This window comes from Typopeltis vanoorti, chromosome 17, assembly GCF_054136105.1.
Source record: "Typopeltis vanoorti isolate ZY-2024b chromosome 17, IOZ_Tvanoo_1.0, whole genome shotgun sequence".
NCBI lineage: Eukaryota > Metazoa > Arthropoda > Arachnida > Uropygi > Thelyphonidae > Typopeltis > Typopeltis vanoorti.
In genome coordinates, this window is record NC_143565.1 from 112141869 (window position 1) to 112163396 (window position 21528).

General features: G+C 36.3%; 1 long non-coding RNA gene across 1 annotated transcript; it reads right to left on the reverse strand.

Moving 5' to 3' along the window:
* Positions 1-594: 594 nt before the first annotated feature.
* LOC150097785 (uncharacterized) lies at positions 595-14627 on the reverse strand. The gene is made up of 3 exons (XR_016549660.1): positions 14469-14627; positions 11450-11663; positions 595-820 (listed from the first exon to the last, which is right to left on the reverse strand). It is a non-coding gene; the product is annotated as an uncharacterized LOC150097785 (long non-coding RNA).
* Between the last annotated feature and the right edge of the window lie 6901 nt (positions 14628-21528).

Here is a 21528-nt window from a genome sequence, read left to right on the forward strand (position 1 = left end):
GAATATATTTCACTTATTTGTGAAAATGCTTGAAAAGCAAACGATCGTGAATCGTTGAAGCCTTTGAAGAAATTGAAGTGGGGCATCAGAAATGTTCTTAACACATCCACACAAATTTTTATAAAAACAATCAAATTTAATTTGCTTTTATAAAATACTATAGGATATTATGGATGCATCCATATTCTTATAGATAAATACAGAAAAAAGTTTGGAAATTTATTTGAGAACTTATGAGAATATACCTTCGCCGTAAGAGTTTGGTGTGTACTATTAACTTTCTCTCTATGTTAGCTATAAAATATGGATGAATCCATAACATCCCCCTCCATTTCACCATGAATAGCAATGTCATGTATGGGACTCTTGCTAAGAGTTCTTTATAAAGCGCTGTTAGCTATAATGAGAGTTGACTAACATACAAAAAATAAGCTACCGGAAAATCCAATTAATTCGATTATCTTCAACTACAAATTCATTATTTTAATTAATCGATATATTCTACGTACCTCCAGTGAAAAAAATGTACATCCATTTGGGTTAATTAAATATAGAAACTTAAATTTCATTAGGAACATAAAAACGGATAATCAGTTTATATACAAGAATGGATTTTTTATTTAGTTGTGAATATTACAAATTCAAAGTAATGATTCGTTAATTTTAAACAAATGTAAACTAATTCGAGTACATTATTATTTCTTCAATGAGTTTTTTTCAGAGATTTTCTGCTCAATTCGACTTCCATGTTCCAAATATTATCATGAACGAATGGACATCATCTTATTTTATGAGCTCGTGTAAAACTCCTACCTTCCATCTGAAATGTAAGAAAAAACGTATACTGAGAATATGAAGCACACTTAGTAAGGAAAAATAAATAAACTGCTTAGGACAATTATATTTCACGAATGATATATATTCATGCCACAGTATAAATATTCTATCAAGACTGATAACGTCACAAGTCAATTATTATTATTTTTTTTTTATTTAATTATTATTTTTTTTTTTTTGGAGATAGATGGACGAAGCAAGAATGCTTTTCATATTCCACGCTGTCTGATGAGGATAACTGTGAGAGAAAAAATATTAATGAGCTTGTTGCTCGCCCTGAGTGGGCCTGAGGATTAATCATTGAGGTTTCAGTTTAAAATAGCTTTTGGTCTTTTGTAATCTGTTGCGTCGTAATTTGCCGCTAGTTGAATTAGATTATTAAGATGTACAGATGCTATTGAAAATAACTTAGTTGCTATAGTCTGCATGAAGGTATAAATATAGGGGACTTCTGTGTCCCGGTGAAGTTGCACAGTGCGTATGAACCATGGTGCGTTCAGGATTATTCTGAGACATTTATTCTGCACACGTTGCAGTTTGAGGACATTAGCAGTATGACTCCAAGCCAGAGAAGCATAGAGGAGTATAGGACGAATAATCAATTTATATATAAGTTGTTTGATTCTGGTGATCAATTTGCTGTTTCTGTTTATTAGGGGATAGAGCTGTGCAATGATTTTTGATGCCTTTAAACATTGAGACTTTTTGGAGCTGAAAGTCAATTTTCTGTCCAACATATGCCAAGATATTTGATCTCAGACTGCCAAGGGATTTCTGTGTTAAACAGGAAAACGTGTCCAGTAGGAAGCATTGATCTTCTGGCGAACAGTACGGCTACGCTTTTCTGAGGATTTATTTTGATTCGCCATTTGGTGAAATATTGTTCAATTATCAGTAGATTTTCCTGCAGTCTTCTGATTGCTAGGTGGGATTTTAAATATCTGGGTAATATCGCTGTATCATCCGCATATAATGCTTTGATAGATGACAGTAGGTTGTGCGGAATATCACACATATAAATGGAGAAAAGAGTTGGTGCCAGTAGGGATCCTTGTGGGACACCAGCCAAGATGCGTTTTTGTATGGAGAGTGTGCCATTTAACTTAACTTGCATGCGCCTATCATAGAGGTATGGTCTGATCAGGTGAACCACTTCCAATGGTATTCCAGATGTTATCATTTTATATAGCAAGCCGTAGTGCTAGACTTTGTCGAATGCACTGGCTATGTCAAGGAAAACAGCCCCAGTGCATTGACGCCAGTTAAATCCCGTGGTAACATATTCTACCAATCTGTATGCTTGTTGCGTGGTACTGTGAAATTGTCGTAATTCAAATTGCTCCTCAGGAAGAATGTTTAATTTGTGCACTAGTTCTTGGAGTCTAGTGAGCATGACTTTCTCGGCAATTTTGCCTAGGTTGGAGATGAGGCTAATTGGTCTGTAGTTTTGAGGTGATCGCGGATCTTTTCCATGTTTATGGATTGGGATTACATCTGCTAGTTTCCATTGGGAAGGAAAATATTTGTAGTGTAAGATGGAGTTTATAATGTTAGTCAGATGCACAATAGCAGTGTGGGGAAGTAGTTTTATCACCCTGTTTGTGATTCCATCAGGTCCAGGAGCCTTTTTGTTTTTACGCTTCTTGATTATATCGTATAATTCTACAGGTGATGTGGGTGCAATTTGACTAGAGCATGTGACAGAAAGTTTGAGACTTTCTGTCACATGCATTTGTGACAGAAAAAATGCATTGCTTTTCTAGAGATGTTACTATTGCCTCGGCTTTGTCTGCGTCGGTATGGATAAGGCCAGTATCTGTTTAGAGAGGAGGAAGAGGTTTGTTTTTATTCTTGATGTTTTTGATACGATTCCATATGGAGTGATTGTCAGGAGAGCTAGAATTCAATTTTCCTTCCCAAATTTGATTTCTGTGCGCTGTGAGGGCATCTCTAACTGCAGAGTTGAATCTGTTCAAGATTCTTTTATCTTGAGGTGCTCGCGTATTGTGATATCTTTTTCTTGCTCTGTTCTTTTCTCTGATCAAGTTCAAAATGTCTACTGGCAAGTGGTTAGATCTGGTGGGTAGCTCTGGAAATAGTTACTGCTGCAATGGCAGTGTTGATTTGTTTAGTTAGATCCTTTATAGCCGTTTCAATTTCCTCTGTGGATTTAATCAATGGTACAGGACCAATATATTTTGGGAATACTTTGGATAGCTTATCCCAAGGTATATATGTGTGCAGGGAGGAGACAGGTTATCCTGGTTTCCCAGCTTTAATAGAATGGGATTGTGGTCCGATGGAAGATCATCTAGAGTCACTACACTGTACTGGAGTCTTATATTCTGTAGGATAGTTATGTCTAGTACATCAGCTCGACCGTATTTATTGTGATGGGTAGGCGCTGTGGGGCCTGCCACAACCACATTGTTGGAATCCAGAGTAGTTAGCGAGGATATGACCATTTTTATTTGTGGAACGGCTATTCCAGATAGGATGCTTGGCGATTAAGTCGCCAGCCATGGTGACAGGCTCTCTGTTGATCAGTACAGCGTTCAGATCTGAAAACAGTAATGTTTTTTGCGGAGGATAATATGCTGCGAAAATCTTCAGTTTGCCCACCGTGCACGTGGGAATTTCTATTCCTGAAATCTCAAGATTAATGGTGAATGGAATATTTATAGAGTGATGATTGATGTAATTTTTAATGTAAATAGCAGTGCCGCCTCCTCTGCAGGATAATCTGTCAGTTCTGTACATCTGGTATCCATTTATTTTGGGATTATCTGATGGTCGGAGATGGGTTTTATTTATCAAGAGTATATCTGGCTGACGCCTTTGGGCGAACTCCCTGAGCTCCAAGATTCTACCTCTTAATCCGTTTACATTCCATACTATGAGCTGTAACAATCTGGTATTTTATTTCTGTCCATGAGTGAGCGCTTAGATAATGACCTTGTGTGTCCTTTAGAAATCTATTTGTAGAACATGGTGAGGGTTTGGATCTGCTAAAATCCAACAGCATATTTTCCAAGGAAGAGGTAATAATAGCTGTCAGATTTGGATGTGATGTTTGCTGTTCCATTGATGTCTGTCTAGGACGAGTTACATCCGCATATGTCCTAGATTGTTGTTTCTGAGTTGTTCCGTTAGGAGCCTCTGACCTCAGCAGATATGCTGCTGACCCTTTATCTTGATCTTTAGGAGGCTCTGACGTAGGTGTTCTAAGAGAGGAAGAGTATGTACCTTCTTCTGGTTTTCTATTTCTTGGATTGTGCGCGCATCCTCTGTAGTCGGCAGTGTGAGGACCATCACAGTTGGCACATTTAGCCGGGGTGGATTTTGGCTTAGAACATGTATTTGTTGGGTGGCTTACCCCACATTTTAAGCATTTAAATTCAGCCTTGGACATTTTCTGGGAGTGACCAAACTTCTGACATCTATGGCATTGCCCTGTTGAAGCCCTTTTCCTCAATGGCTCTATAGTAATTTTCAGTCCACAGATGGACGTCAGATCATGTATGTGCTTGTAGGTTTGACTGATCTCTACTAATACCAGTGGCATTGGAGTCTTGTCTCTCCTGGTCAGCAGAATGACCAGCAGAGACAGATCTACACCAGCAAGATTTACGGGTGGTAAATCTTGCTCGTGTATTCTGCAGTGATTTCGTCTGTGGAACCATCTTCGGATACACCTCGAATCACTACCTTGAGGTTTTTTTCTGATCCTAGTGAAAAAGTGTGGTACTGAATACCTCTGGTATTCAATTCAGAGGTAAACTGTTGATAATCCATCACTGTCCTGGGTTGGATTTTAATACCATCTGTGATATTCTTCGCTTGGCTCTATGAGATCTGTAAGTTGTACATCGTAGTCCTTAGCGACATCCATTTCTTCTTTTCATGCAGAATAATCGGGGGTATCTTTTCCCTTGAGGAGGTAGGAGAGTCCGGGACAGGGTCATCTTCTTCCATTTCATCCGCATTGGGTGGTTCAGAGGCTGCAGTTTTGCGTTTCTTGTGAGCGCGAACCTCCTGATAATCGGTGTGGTCAGTAAGGGGATTATCTTCAGCAGTTGTTGCTATTTCGCTAGAGCTGTCTTGAAGAAGTTCTAAGGGTTGAGGGTCATCTGTATCAACTTCTTTTATTTCATGAAGTACAACTTTTCCTGGCCATTTTGTGTGAAGCAGAAACTGTTTAAAATTAAGTTATTCGTACGGTGCATCCATGGTTAGATCCAAGTCTTGTTCTGCAGAGCAGGACATGTCTTTCCCTTTCCACAATAATACTAATAGACAGTTTCTAATGAAGTAAATGAAGCAATGAAAACAATGGCGATACTAATGGCAGTAGGCCTAGCGTATCGCCTTGTTTTGAAATTTGTTGACTTACCTACTTAGCTGATTCTTTGGACCTGTTTGAAAAATAAACCGATTGATTATAGTAGTAAAACTATTTACTACTAGTAAATTTACTAGTCAAAATTCCTTGAATCAAATTTTATATCAACTATCAAAATCCCGCACGTCAGACATCATCGCTTTCTACCATCGCAAAATTTACTCGAAGTCAATTATTAATCACCCATCTCATGGTCGATCAACCTCTCTAAAATTTCCTACCGAAGTCAATTATTCTTATAGTCCTTATAAGGACTGGCTTAAAGGGGCGAAGCAGGAATGCTTTTCATCTTCCCCGTTATCTGTACAGAACAGTGTAGGGACAAGATGTTATTGAGCTATTAAAGCTCTGATCATGACAGGAGGGTAACAGCAATAGCCGAGCTTCAGTTAGAACTTCATTGGCTACAGAATTGCCATCCATTACCCTCCAAGAGTATTAATCACTGCATTTCCCCGAAGTCAATTATTAGTCCTTATAAGGACTAGCTTAAAGGGGCGAAGCAAGAATGTTTTTCATCTTCCCCGTTATCTGTAGAGGACAGTGTAAGGATAAGGTGGAGTTTAGTTATTAAAGCTCTGATCATGGCAAGAGGGTAACAGCAATAACTGAGCCTCAGTTAGAACTTCATTGGCTACAGCATTGCCATCCATTACCCTCCAAGGTTATTATTATTAATTAATCACCGTATCTCACGGTCAAACCACTCCAAGTCAATTATTATAAATCATATGTTCTTTCATAGTTATTAGCTGTGCAATTTCAAAAAGTGTTCGAAGGAATTTTCTAAAAAAACTAAATTAAAACAAGAATGTGTAACAGATGATTAACTTAATTTTATATTATTATTATTATTATTATTATTATTATTATTATTATTATTATTATTATTATTCCTGTTTCTCTCTCTCTCCCTTACACACACACACACTCAAACCTATGACAAACCCCTCTCAAAAAACACCACTAGAAGGACACAAACAAACACGCGTTGTCCAAATCCAACCCTACTTGCAAAAAAAAAAAAAAATTAAACTGTGTAAGAGCAGTTGAAATCTTCCAAGCACGTACCAACAAACAGTAAAATCAACAACTGGCTTTCGACCAGTATCGAAACATAACCACGAAACCACCACCATCTATTATCTGCCTCAGATAAGCTCTGCAAAGCTTCGAGGAAGAAATCAGAAATATTATCCACATCAACATCAGAAGCATTATTATTATTATTATTATTATTATTATTATTATTATTATTATTATTATTATTATTATTATTATTATTATTCATACTCATCCACACGTAATCCTCATAATCAAAGACTGCAAATTATGTTACAAATCAGTCAGTACGGTGTATAATAATAATAATAACGAAGATACAGCTATTTAAATTTAAAAAAAAAAAGAATTTGTATCCAAAGAAAAAATATTGAAAAGAAATAATGTGCCTTAAACTGCGTTCAGAATATTGTACAGAGCATCAAGTGTATTAATTATAAACATGTAAATACTCTGTACGATGAAAATAGAAAAATTGTTATTTTCTATATAATGTCTAAACATGCAAAAAAAGTCTGTAATAATCATATGTATGTAATTTATCTGAGACATTATCATATTATTATTATTATTATTATTATTTTTAGAAAAAATAACAAACATCAGACTACAGAACTATTTACAGAAGTACAACATCATCTTACAAAACCAATACTGCTTTCAGAAAACAAAAAGCACCATTACTTTATTAGAAGACATCGCCGACACAATAAACAAAGCTCTCGACAAAAACAAGTACGCCTTCCTTATACTGCTGGATCTAAACAAAGCATTTGACACACTTGAACATGACATACTACTCACCAAACTATACTCAATAGGTATAAGAGGAACACTGCATACATGGTTCAGGAACTACCTCTCAATCAGAACACAAATAACAAAAATAGGTACATGTCACAGTCGGAGTATAGAAGTAAAACACGGTGTACCTCAAGATGCCATATTATCACCCACTCTATTCAACATATACATTAACGATGTTCATAACATATCCATAAGAAGTCAAATATTTCAATACGCAGATGACACTGCACTACTAGTAATCCACACAGACATTAACACAGCTCTCTGCAAAGCACAACAAGACCTAAACGAAATCACAACATACTTCCACCAAAACACAGATGTTGATAATACACAACCCAAGAATCATACGCCCCGCATCACTATCGATACATTGTCACACATACCGCTGCATTAACAACAAATATACCTGCCAACGTTCCGAAACCTGTAATACACGCAAAATACCTCGGTATTTATAGATTCCCACCTTAAATGGACAAAACATACAGAATACCCACACACCAAACTCTGGATCATCGCAGCAAAACTCTTCTAAGTTAAAGACATTATTCCACCCAACATAAAAAAACCTCCTATATCACGGTATCTGCGAATCCCTACTCAGATACGGAATAACAGTCTATGCAAATACATCAAACAGCCACCTAACAAAATTAGAAACACTACACAGGAAAATCGTGTCAACAGTGATCTGGACACCTTACACGCAACAACCAATATCCGACAAGTATATGGCGATACACAGAATTCTGAGCATTAAAAACCTGAAACACTACACGACATTAAAGGAATTACTTCAACATCACCTATCGAAACAACAGAGACACATATCGTATAACACTACCTACAACAACTCTCTACATCCCCACACCCTTCAAAAACTCATACTGTTCTTTTGTAAGATCACACCAGATACCCACGCAACTCAACAACCTACCAAGAAAGTGAAAACACGTAGATAACTACAGAACATTAAAAAAAAGAACTCTGGGAAATATACCAACAAAGTTAAGAAACCATTAACACTAATATACACATCACAAATCACTAGCATCCAGTGCCTACATCCCATCCATAAACAGCAGCAACAACACAAATAGTGAAGGCTAAATCCCACTCTCTTCATAAAAGCTAACCCACGCTTCGAAGTAGGTGGGATTAACTCGCCTCACTCATCTACAAGTAATCCTTATAAGCAAGTGCAGAAATTTGTATGTATAATCACTCTTTCTCAAACTTAAAAAATAAATAAATAAATAAAAAATAATACAAAAAATGTTGTATACTCCTCATTGTTAATATTAGAAGAACATGTGCTGTAAATACATAATATAAAGGCAAAAAAGTATTATTAAAAATTTTAATTGGAATCCAATGTAGGAATTGCAGCACTTACAGTAGTGCTGAACTCTGTAAAATTATAAGGTGCAATGTAACACAAGATGTTTATTGTATGTATAAATATTTTAGCAATCAATAAAATATATTATTATTATTAAAAAATAATAAAATAAAATAAAAAATAAAAAATATTATCCATTATTCAAGGCTTCCGTGTAATCTTCATTGTTAATATTAGAAAAACGCGTGTTGTAAATATAGATGCAAAAAAGTATTATTATCGAAATTTTAATTGAAATGCAATTTAGAAAACGGTTCTTGCTGAATTTTGTAAAAATTATAAGCTGGAATGTCATTAAAAACGATTACTTTACTTGTGTAAAAAAAGATGTCAGAAATCAATGTAATTTTTATAATCTTTAACTTTTGTCATTTCTCTAATTTATAATGTGATTATGATGTGCATGCAAACAAAATAAAGTGTTAAAAAAAACAGTATTACACTGTGTCATTACGTATCACCTGGGTAGATTATAGGGGCTCGATGCAGGAAAGCAGCCCTCTACGCTGTATAACTCACTAATAGTAATATTATCAGTCACTGCGTGTGTTCTCTGAATGATTTTACTTGAGTAAAATGTTGTCTGTGTCCCTTGACTTGGATAAAATTGAGTATCGTGCAGTTATAAAATTGTTTGTAAAAGAAGGTTTAAACCCAAACGAAATTCATTCGAAGTTCATAAAAGTTTATGGGCAATCTTCTCATTTGTTTTCGACAATTAAGAAATGGGCTGCCAAGTTTAAACGTGGCCTTACTAGCTTCGAAGATGATCCACGTGAACGATGTCCAAAAAGTATAACAACACCAGAAATCATTGATCATTGCACGATGTGGTATTCGATGACCAGCGAGTCAAAGTGCGTGAAATTGCTGAGACTATAGGCATTTCAAAAGAACGTGTAGGATAAATGTTGCATGAAGAATTGCAAATGAAAAGCTTTGCGCACAATGCGTGCCGCTCCGATCAAAACCCCACTCTCATGAAAATATCTGAACAGTGCTTGGAGTGTTTTAACAAGAATAAAACTGATTTTGAGAATCGATTGATTACTATGGATGAGACTGGGATTCACCATTACACACCAGAATCGACATAGCAGTCAAAACGGTTTACAAACACACTGCTTGGAGGGGGTTAACAAAAGGTGATGGTGTGATGGTATGGTATGGTCCTGTTTATCCTGGTCTGTCTTCGGACCTCTGTTTGTTGTGCCACGAACATTGAACTCCGATCTGAACAATCTGGACAATGCAATGCTTCCTACTTTGGGGCGTTTCTATAGAAATGACCATCGTCTCTTTCAGCAAGATATTGCGTATCAAAACGCTGCTGCTGTAACTGCAGGGTTTGTCGATATGCACGTCTCCCCTCTTTACTGACCTCCATAGCACTGATCTGAACCCTATTGAATATCTGTGGGATGAAGTGGAGCTTGCGGTTAGGTCAAGAGACGCCTGCCCAACAACATTCCTGATTACATGCCTGCGCTTGTGGAAAGTATGCTCCGTAGGATTTCTGCAGTCATCGCAGCGAAAGGAGGTCCTTCATTTTAAGGTTGGACCCACATAGCAATTTGTTCCTTACTCCGTAGTGTCAGTTGACCCTTCTTTGCAAGCTGTTTGTCATACACTCACTGAAGAAAGGTCGTTTGAGGTCACGCATTCTCTAGTGGCGCCACCTGTTATATCTTTTCGTTGTCGAAAGCGGCAACCTTCGTTAGTGTTGTGTCAACTGTTTATAACATTTGTTTCATTAGAAGCCGAGTTATAGCGCCAAGAGTGACAGTGTGTTTTGACAACGGTCGGAAAATGAGTTTCAAACAGAGAGCTGCGATTGACTTTTGTGTTAATTTTGTGTTTAAAGCATCAAATGCTTCAAAAAGCATATGGTGATGAATGTTCTTCCTATACTCAAGTTTGCGAGTGGTTTAAGCGATTTCAAAGTGGTTGTGAGACGCTTGAGGACGACGAAAAGGCAGTCCGTCCAAAAACTGGACGGAGTGAAGTTAACATCCAAAACGTGCGTGATTTCATCAAAGAAATCGCGAAATCGTCCTTGAGATTGATTGAAGATGAATTGGGTATTCCAAAATCAACTGTGCACAACATTTTGACTGAGAGTTTGGGCCTTCGTAAATTGAGTTCGCGATTTGTTCCCCACAAGTTGACCGATGACATTATTCATTTCGAAAAAATGTATCGAATTGAATACTGCAAGGACTCAAACTTCCTCTAAACGATCGTTACTTTTGACGAAAGGTGGTGTTGGAGTATGAGCCCGAAACAAAGCGCCAGAGTGCTGAGTGGAGACCACCAGAAGAGGGGCATCCGAAAAAAAGTCGCTTGGAGAAGTCAAAAGTAAAGACAATGCTGATTTGTTTCTACGATTCCAAGGGAATTATCCAAAAAGAATTCGTTCCGCCTGGCCAAACGGTTAATGGTAGGTTTTATCTCGAAGTTTTGAAGCGATTGGTGGCGAGAATTCGTCGCGTACAGCATGAATATCGTGACGACCGACCGTTGTCAAAACACACTGTCACTCTTGGCGCTATAACTCGGCTTCTAATGAAACAAATGTCATAAACAGTTGACGCAACACTAATGAAGGTTGCCGCTTTCGACAACAGGTGGCGTTACTTTCGACAACAGGTGGCATAAAGATACAACAGGTGGCGTTACTAATTTCTTCTATTTTCGAAAGGTTCAGTTTATTTTTGGACAGAGGGTGTATATATATTTTTAATATTGAAATACAAAATAAATAAATAAATAAATAATGCTAAAAATCAAAAGGAAGTACGAGTAGAAATAAAAGTTGTAGAAGAATATCTAAAGAGGTAGCTTTTCTGAAATATTTAGTTAAGAACAGTGCGAAGAGCATACGTCAAAGATTCAGATTCTTATATTTAATAACAGATTAGATCAAAAAACATTACTTAATGAGTAAACAGGTTTCACAACTCCTGTTTTTGGATCTGCATATATAGGAATGTTATCTAATGGTAACGCCGGACGATCAGGTTTTTTTGGGAGATACTTATCGATCGTCTTATCTATTGTGTACACAGGATCCACTGGTTTTGCTTGAACAGTCAAAAGTAATCCAAAGCAAATGACTAACGCCAAAGAAATCTTCATTGCTACTGTGATCTGAAAAACATAATAATGAACTGAATTAATGTGAGAAAACGTGATTGTAAATATATAGCTTTATCTTAAAACTTCTTAATAAGTGAAAATTAAGAAAAACTCTCTTCAAAGATATACGCGTTTCTTTTTAATCGTTATAACTCAGTTAAAAATGCTTAAAGCTTAGTAACTGCTAACAGACTTTGATTTTTGATTGTTTTATCTTTTTTCTATATGAGGGTGGTCTGAAAGGTTCTCGGCCTCGACCACAGATGGCAACACTGTCGGCACGATTTTTTTTTCTATGTTAGTATATCTGTCATAAGCATCCATGTGAAACTGCAAGTCATTCTATCAAGTAGTTTGTTTTATACAGCTGTCTGAAGCAAACGTGTTGTCTATCCCTTGAAATTGATAAAATTGAGTGTCTTGCGGTTATAAAAATTCTTTGTAAAAGAAGGTTTAACGCCAAAAGAAATTCATTCGAAGTTCACAAACGTTTATGGACATCTTCTCCTTCGTTTTCGACAATTAAGAAATGGGCTGCCGAGTTTAAACGTGGCCGTACCAACCTTGAAGATGATCCACGTGAAGGACGTCCAAAAAGTGTAACAACACCAGAAATCATTGATCAAGTGCACGATATGGTATTGAATGACCGGCGAGCAAAAGTGCGTGAAACTGCTGAGACTATAGGCATTTCAAAAGAACGTGTAGGATATATTTTGCATGAAGAATTGCAAATGAAAAAGCTTTGTGCAAGATGGGTGCCGCGCTTGCTCACAGCAGATCAAAAACGCACTAGCATGAAGATCTTTGAACAGTGCTTGAACCGTTTAAGTCAGAATAAAACTGATTTTGTGCGTATATTTATTACTATGGATGAGACTTGGATTCACCATTACACACATTACACACCATTACACACAGATGCTGGTTGTTCGGCGCCAAAGAAGACAAAGTCATGGCATGGTGTTTTGGAATGCTAAAGGCATTTTGCTTATTAATTATCTTGAAAAGGGTAAAACAATAACCGAGGAATATTATTCCGATCTTTTAACCAGACTAGACAAAAAAATTCGTGAGAAAAGACCCGGTTTGCAGAAGAAAAAAATTATCTTTCATCAGATGATGAAATTGAATTGCCAAAACACCTTTGTGCACAGGTTCATTTCAGTGATTTCATCAATGCACCTGCCCACAAAGGTGTTTTGGCAATGAGAAAATTAAGGGATCTGCACTATGAATTGTTGGAACTTCCACCCTATTCCTCAGATTTGGCTCCGTCTGACTTCTATCTCTTACTAAAACTAAAACTCTTCCTCGCTGGTCAGCGTTTTTCATCGAATCAAGAGGTGATTGCAGCTGTAGAGGGGTATTTTGTAGATCTTACTGAAAAGATCTACAAAATACTCCTCTACAGCTTCACTAGCTACGGGATAATGGCGCTGGAGCATCGCTGGAATAAATGTATTAGTCTTAAGGGAGATTATGTTGAAAAATAGAAATAATTTTGAAATTAGAAATTCTTTTTTTCATTGTTAGGCCGAGAACTCTTCAGACCACCCTTCTGTCTTTTACTGGTTCGAGTGCTGTAGACGATCTCACTGAAATATGAAGTGCAAAGATTTGAGATTTTTATAACATGTAAGTCATGCCTTGAGTGAAAGCGAAGACCTAATTTCTTGGATGCTAAAGAAGTGATATTTATAGTAAGCTAATAGCATGAATAAGTGACTGTTTCAGTAATTTCATGAAGACAGATTAGCAGAACATAAACTCGCCACGTATCTGAGGTAATTCAAAACATTCCAACGAAGCTAAACCAAGCTTAGAAGATAAATAACCTCACAATTAGAAGTTCCACTGGTGATGGAAAGGTTAAAGTGTTCAGATGTTGATAATGTTTTCTAAATGGCATTTAATTAGTACATTGATGGGAGAAAATGCCTCTGTGCCATCTTCTGCTGAGTCAGTACAGTTGCAAAGAGGAAGACAATTGGAACCGCAAACATTAAAATGATCGCTGGAAAGGTCGGCCTGGTTGGCCGAGTGGTTAGCATATCTACCCTCCAACCAACAGACTACGAATTCAAATACATTCAGCAATGAATTTTATCCTTTTCATAAGCAATTTAGTTTCGATTAATAAGCAACTATCACACAAAAAGAAGTTTGGTAGTATCACACCGGATAATGAAGCTCACTGCCACCTAAAAGCACCTAGTAGTAGTAGTAGTAGTAGTAGTAGCATAGAGGTTTGGCTTTTCCATTGAGGTTATAAATACCATACTTTGACCTTTTTCCTACACTGATACATTCTTGTACGATACTTGTTTGGAAGGTTTGATAGGATTATTGTATTCCAAAGCACCTTAAGAAGTCCATGAGATAAAAAGCACCCGGCTGATTTATCTCATTTGCGGAAAATGAATCCCGAATTTCATAAAAAAATAAATAAATAAACTGATCCCTCCATATCTTTAAAACATATATTCACTTTGATTTCATAGTGTCTTAGATCCTACATAGGAGTCTAACGTAATTGTTACATTAGCAGAAAGATTTTTCCACGAAACTGGTTTTAATTATGAAAAATAGTTCGTGCATTAAACTTCAGAAATAATTAATAAAAATTAAATTGACATCCATAAAGTAAAAAATAAAAGCTGAATTGTCTATGAAATCTTTCACTTCTCATTTAGCAATCCCTTATCTAAGAATAATAAGAATAAGAAAATTATTTTAAATTTTAAATGAAGTATTTATTTTTAAAAAAAATTATTAATGAGAGGACAAGTCAAATATCTCTGTAAATATACTTACCGCTGTATCGAAAAGTGAACGAGAAACAGAAATAAAAGCAAGTCTATGTTATCTTCTTGTTATCTGTTCTTAATTGCACTGTGAGCGAAGATAGATTATTCTTTTAAAAGGAACCTTCTTCTTCTTATGTATTTCAAGATCAGACAGCTATCCTATCCTGGGAGTGTTTCTAGGAATCGAGAGAGGAAGGAGAGAAAGGAAAAGCACGAAGCTGTTCCTGTCACATTTTAATCTACATTAAAACAGCCGGAAGAAGGAAGAGAGATTGATCTTAAACATTTGATTCCAGAAGATAAACTCGAAAGGAAGAAGATAAAACTGCTTCATCTTCTCTGTCTTTTATTTCTTTTGTTCCTTCAGGGAGTATAAATGCTATTAAACCTGAATATATACTGTATGTAAGATAGCTGTTGCAGGTCATGTGATTAATTTCTTAGCAAATTCCTTGGGGATAAAGATTTGTTCCCTGATTCATTTTTAATCCGGGCTCGGGACCGGCATAGCTGACAATTCAGACCTATGGCTGCAAGGATTGTCTTAAGTATTCCTGACTGTATCCGTGTGTGTACACGGGGCCGATTTGCCTGCTTGCGATCAAAAACCCTGCTGCCCACGCCCAAGACCGGCTAACTTGGCTATGGCTGAGGAAGATCCTTCAGCTCCTCAGATCACCGACGGGTATCGAACCTAGGACACTCCTTCCCCAGACATATTGTTGCGAAGCGCATAGCCACTAGGCTAATCTCGCGGACATATTATAAATAATAGAGTAACACGATTGTTCCAGAAATAAGTCAATTTAATAAAAAAAATATTCAAATACTCGATGCATGGATCTTCATGGAAAATACAGGTTTCCATGTTTAAATTGTAGGATATGTTCCTCTGGATTTTAAGGTGCAACAAAATCCGGAGGACTTTAGATCGCTTGTTGATGCTGTATGCTCTTGGACAGCATTAAGAGTTCTCTCATCTTGTGATATTTGAAAAAATCTGACTTACTTATTTTAATCATTTATTTAACAAATAATGGCAGTAATATTAACGCCTTCAATGAGCTCTAATAACTGGTGAGTCTCGCCCTCCCCCATGCGACGAAAGATATCATCATCCCACACAGTTTCGCTAGGGTTTATTTTCCACATTCACTGTAAATATTTTTAGAAACTATATCTAATACCAGTTCGGAATGCTCAGCGGAATCACTAAAAGCTTTGGCGGAACACTGGATTTCCAGAGAACACAACTTAGGAAACAGTCCACTAACGAATCAAACAAGTATTTTGTTTAGAGGATGAAGTCTAGATTGCTGGAAAATGACCTCCTTTCGAAGTACTGCTAACGCCCTGCTCACTCAGTGTTATCCACAATGTGTTCTTATCAGATACTTCCGTTCTTCCGTTTTCTGCTAGCACGTATTTGCCTTTCTTGAAGAAAGAACACGTGTGGAAGAATGTTCAGTAGTCGTGTCACATAATTATCACTTCTAGTCTTATCAATGATATACAGGGTGTTCGGGATAAATTTGACAGTTTCGTAAGGAAAAAGAAAATCTTCTTTGTATCTATTAAATTTAATGAATTGACAAAAAAACATTACAGGCAGAGTTAATTACAATACTATCAACAAGATTTACTCAAAATAACCACCATTAGCATCGATCACAGCTTCAATTCTGCTTCGGAACCTCGAACAAGCTGATGCTACAGTCTCCCTGGGAAGGGCCGCAAAAACTGTTTTAATTTTATCCATTAACTGGGCTTTTGTATTACTGGAAGTGCGATTGGTGTCTTTTTCAACTGCGCCCCATACAAAATAATCCATGGGGTTAAGGTCTGGGGAGTTTGGAGGCCAAACATTTGGACTGGTGAAGTCGTAGAAATTTTCAGACAACCATTTTTGACTTTTCCCAGAGGTGTGGCAAGGGGTCGAATCCTGCTGCCATACATACGGCCTAGCATTGGCTACCCTTGTTATCCAGGGCTTGACTACAGTTAGCAACTCCACGAACAAAGCCCGAATTCCAATGCCAGGGTTCTTCAACACCTGTTCCTGCAGATTTGCGAGGAATTCTGCTGTACGAACGCAATCAGATCGTCTGCTAGGGATCTTTCTTCTTGCTACATCCTCGTAGTCACCATTGCAAGTCTCTAGTTCATGCCTGATTGTTTTTACTGTATTCAGGGAGCATTGGGCAGCAGTCGTAATATCCTTATTTTGATGGCGGGCACGAATCATCATGATACAAGTTATTCTCTTCCATGATTCAGGTGGGTTCCAGCTATCCATCCTTTCTGACATCTTGTATATGAATGAAGAAGGGTCCAAACTTTTAAATGAAGAGAAGTGTGTGTTAATACATGTAACTTACGGAAAAATATAATTAATTATAAATATGTCAAATTTATCCCGAACACCCTGTATATATATACACAGACCACCTGTCCAAAAAGAAACCGAACTTTTCGAAAATAGAAGAAACCTGTTGTATCTTTTTGTTGTCGAAAGTGGCATATTGTGTCAACTGTTCATGACATTTGTTTCATTACAAGCCGAGTTATAGTGCCAAGAGTGACAGTGTGGTTTGACGAACGGTCGGACATCACGATATTCATGCCGTACGCAACGAATTCTCGCTATCAATCGCTTCAAAACTTCGAGGTAAAACTCACCCTTGACCGTTTAGCCAGGCAGAACGAATTCTTTGTGGTTAATGCCATTGGAATCGTAGAAACAAACCAGCATTGTCTTTACTTTTGACTTCTCCAAGCGATTTTTTTTTCGGATGCCCCTCTTCTGGTGGTCTCCACTTAGCACTCTGGCGCTTTGTTTCGGGCTTATACTCAAAATACACGTTTCGTCACCAGTAACGATCGTTTCAAGGAAGTTTGAGTCCTTACGAGCTGTTTTAATAAGGTCCTTGCAGTGCTCAATTCGATACATTTTTTGGTCGTCGGTCAACTTGTGGGCAAAAAATTGCGAATTCAATTTACAAAGGCCCAAACTCTCGGTCAAAATGTTGTGCACAGTTGATTTTCATCATCATCATGCGTATCAAGGATTTAGGACTAGCATGACCTGTTCCGGCCTTAGAAGTCATCGTTGAGTCGTTTAAGAGGACGTCCTGGTTTTCCTTTTCCTAATGGCTTGTACTTTCTATTTCATTCTTTGAACGTGTTCCAATCCATTTATGTTTATATTTTTTAATTTTTTTCTATTACTAGTTCTTAGTTTAATTCTTTCATAATTTCTTCATTTCTTTTGTGATCAAATAGAGTATACTTTGCAGTTTTTCTCATAAACTTCATTTCTGCTGTTATTAATCTTTGTTTGTCTTTTTGTTTTATTGTCCAGATTTCGCTTCCATACAAGAAGACCAGTAGGGCTAATGTATTGTATACTTTTAGCCTGGTTTGTTTTTGAACTAGGTTTGGTTTAAATATAGAGTTAATTACTCCTGTTATTTTTAAATATTTTGCAATTTTTACGTTTATATCTTTTTTATTTTCATATGTGATAATACATCGTAGGTAGTTAAATGAATTGACCTTTTCTAAGATCTTGTTATCTATTACTATTTTAGTTCTTGCTGGATCTTGTCCTTTAAAGGCCATAGTTTTTGAGTTTACTGTTGATATTATCATACCATAATCTTTGGATAATCTCATTTAGATTTAAAATAGCTTTCTGTAAGTTATCTTCAGAATTTGTAATTATTATTTGGTCGTCTGCAAAGAGAAGAGTGTTTAAGTTTACTGTAGGAGAAAGTTTAATTCCTTGATGTAAATTTTAATTCCATTTTATTACTATTTCATTTAAGTAGATATTAAAAAGAGTTACTGAGAGGGGACATCCCTGTCGGACCGCTTGGTTTATCTCTCTCGTATATGATAGCTCGTGATTTAATCTTATTTGTATTTGATTATTTTCATATACACTTGTGATAGCTTTTAGGATATTATTTGGTATTTGTCTTTCTTTTAATATGTTAAATAAAATGCTTCTTTTAACTTTATCAAATGCTTTTTCAAAGTCAATAAATATAGGGTCATTTCTATTATCTTTTTTTTAAAGATAGGAATCACAATTGCTTTTTCCCCATTCTATTGGGGGGATACCAGTTGAATAAATTTTATTTAAAAATAATAAGAGTCTTTCTTTGAATCTTGTTCCTGCGTATTTCTGAACCTAGCTTATCTTCTCCAGGTGATTTTCCATTTGTTGTTTCTCTCAGGCTGATTTCTAATTCTTCTTCTTTAGTTATTTCCATTTCATTTTCGTTAATTGTTTGCCGGTTGTCTTTTTTAAAATATTTGTCTGTCCACAGTTCTGTGTAGTAATTTAGAAATTCTTCTGATTTCAATTCGGTGTTTAATATTATTTTTTCTTTGGTATCTGCATTCAGGTGTTTCAAAATCTTATATACATTGGGTCTTATTTTATATAAATCATGTTCTAAATTAGAAACAAATTAGCTCCATTATTCTCTATGTCTTTTTCTGACTTGTCTTTCAGCTATGGCTCTTATTCTTTTATGTTCTATTTCATCTTCTAATCTTTTACCGCTTAACCATTTGTGATAGGCTTCTTTTTTCTTTTTGATTATTTCTTTGATTGTATAATCCCAGATCTTCAGTTTTATTTTCTTTTATTGAATTTTTTGGTCTTTCTTAAGCTTTCATTTGCTGCTGCATTTAGTATCGTTTTTATATTAAGCCATTCTATTTCTATTTCTTCATTTTGTTTTACTTTATCTAGATATTGGTTAATTCTTTGTTCATATAGGCATTGTACATTTGTGTCATTCATAGTCTAGTTTTATAAACAAATGTTTCAATTTTTCTTTCTGTTCTTGTTACTTGTAACCATTTAGGTGGTAACCTTAATTTTATTTTAACAAGGAAGTGGTCACTGCTTATTTCATATCCTCTGTGAACTCTAACATCTAACAAAAATGTTGATGTATTTTCATTTAATATAAAATAATCTAATATTGATTTCCATCCTCTTGCTGCCCAAGCATATTTATGAATGTCTTTATGTTTATAGAAGGAATTCATTATTTTTAAGTTATTATAAACTACAAAGTCAATCAATTTTTTACCATTCCTGTTTAGAGTATGTTCTCCATGTATTCCTATATTATTATGAATTTTCGTGTTTCCAATTCTTACATTTAAGTCTCCTGCTAAAAGTATGTAATCATTTTTATTTATTTTATTATATATGTTTTGTAGCTGATTATAAAAATCAATATTATCCTGTTCCCGTCCTTCTGCTAGGGCCTGTAAAACAATTATTGTTAAATAGCCTCTATCTATTTTTATTCTAGCTTCTATTATTCTTTCATTCCATAATTTATAATCTATTATAATACAGCTATATTGCCTGCTTCAGTTTAGGAGTACCCCTGTTTAAATGTCATTTGCTATTTACTCATGGGTTCTTAGGGCATTATGAGTGTAGATGTACTAAAAAGTATATGTAGCTTAAGGAATAGAAAATTGCACATACCTTTTTCTGGGTGTTGTGGCTTTTCCTCTGTCTGCGATGTCGAGAACTGCAGAGTGTGTGTGTGGGGGGGGGGTAGGCAGTTTGGTAGAATAAGTTAGAAAAACCCGGGTTTTTTTTTTCGTAATATATAGAAACATATACTTTTATATAGGGTGGGGAAAAAAGTGAAAGGGTTATTTTTTTTTTTTTTTTTATTATTTTTTTTTTTAAAATAGGGAGGGGGAAGGGGAAAGGTGGTTGACGGGGTGTGGACCGTTTCGACTATTCGTGGTCATCATCGGAACATATTGGGAAAGTGGAAGCTATGTCAGGTCGGGTGTGTGTTTCAGAGGTGTTTGTGTTGTCTCCTATTGGTCGGGATTGTGACCTCAATTTAATGTTGTGAAGCTTCCAAACCTCGGAGATTATGTAGGGCCTGTGTACGTTGATCGAGTTCGCGTCACACTTTATAGCTATTGTTTCCGATATTCTGAGCATTGTTTCATTGTCTTGTCTGTCTATTATGATGGCCTTGTTTATTATGATGGCGTACACAGGCCCTACATAATCTCCGAGGTTTGGAAGCTTCACAACATTAAATTGAGGTCACAATCCCGACCAATAGGAGACAACACAAACACCTCTGAAACACACACCCGACCTGACATAGCTTCCACTTTCCCAATGTGTTCCGATGATGACCACGAATAGTCGAAACGGTCCACACCCCGTTAACCACCTTTCCCCTTCCCCCTCCCTATTTAAAAAAAAAAAAAAAAAATTAACCCTTTCACTTTTTTCCCCACCCTATATAAAAGTATATGTTTCTATATATTACGAAAAAAAAAACCCGGGTTTTTCTAACTTATTCTACCAAACTGCCTACCCCCCCCCACACACACACCACACACACACTCTGCAGTTCTCGACATCGCAGACAGAGGAAAAGCCACAACACCCAGAAAAAGGTATGTGCAATTTTCTATTCCTTAAGCTACATATACTTTTTAGTACATCTACACTCATAATGCCCTAAGAACCCATGAGTAAATAGCCAATGACATTTAAACAGGGGTACTCCTAAACTGAAGCAGGCAATATAGCTGTATTATAATAGTTTATAATGAGGAGTAACATGGGAGTTTTCCCAGAAATAATATACATAATTTATAATGTTTTAACTGTTTTGAAAGGGAGTTATGAATCCAAATCATGACTCCTGCTTGTGCTCTTTGGTCTCTGTCGACTCCACTGTATATCACATTAAAATTTTTTCGGTTCTCATAGTTCCTTTTAATTTCCTTTTTGTTTCAGTGATTATGGAATCCCCAATTCATCTTCAATCAAGCTCACAGATGATTTCGAGTTTTCTTTGATGAAATCACGCACTTTTTGGATGTTAACTTCGCTCAGTCCAGTTTTTGGACGGCCCGGGTTTTCGTCGTCCTCAAGCGTCTCACGACCACTTTGAAATCGCGTAAACCACTCGTAAACTTGAGTACGGGATAAGCATTTATCACCGTATGCTTTTTGAAGCATTTGATGCGTTTCGGTAAAACGTTTACCA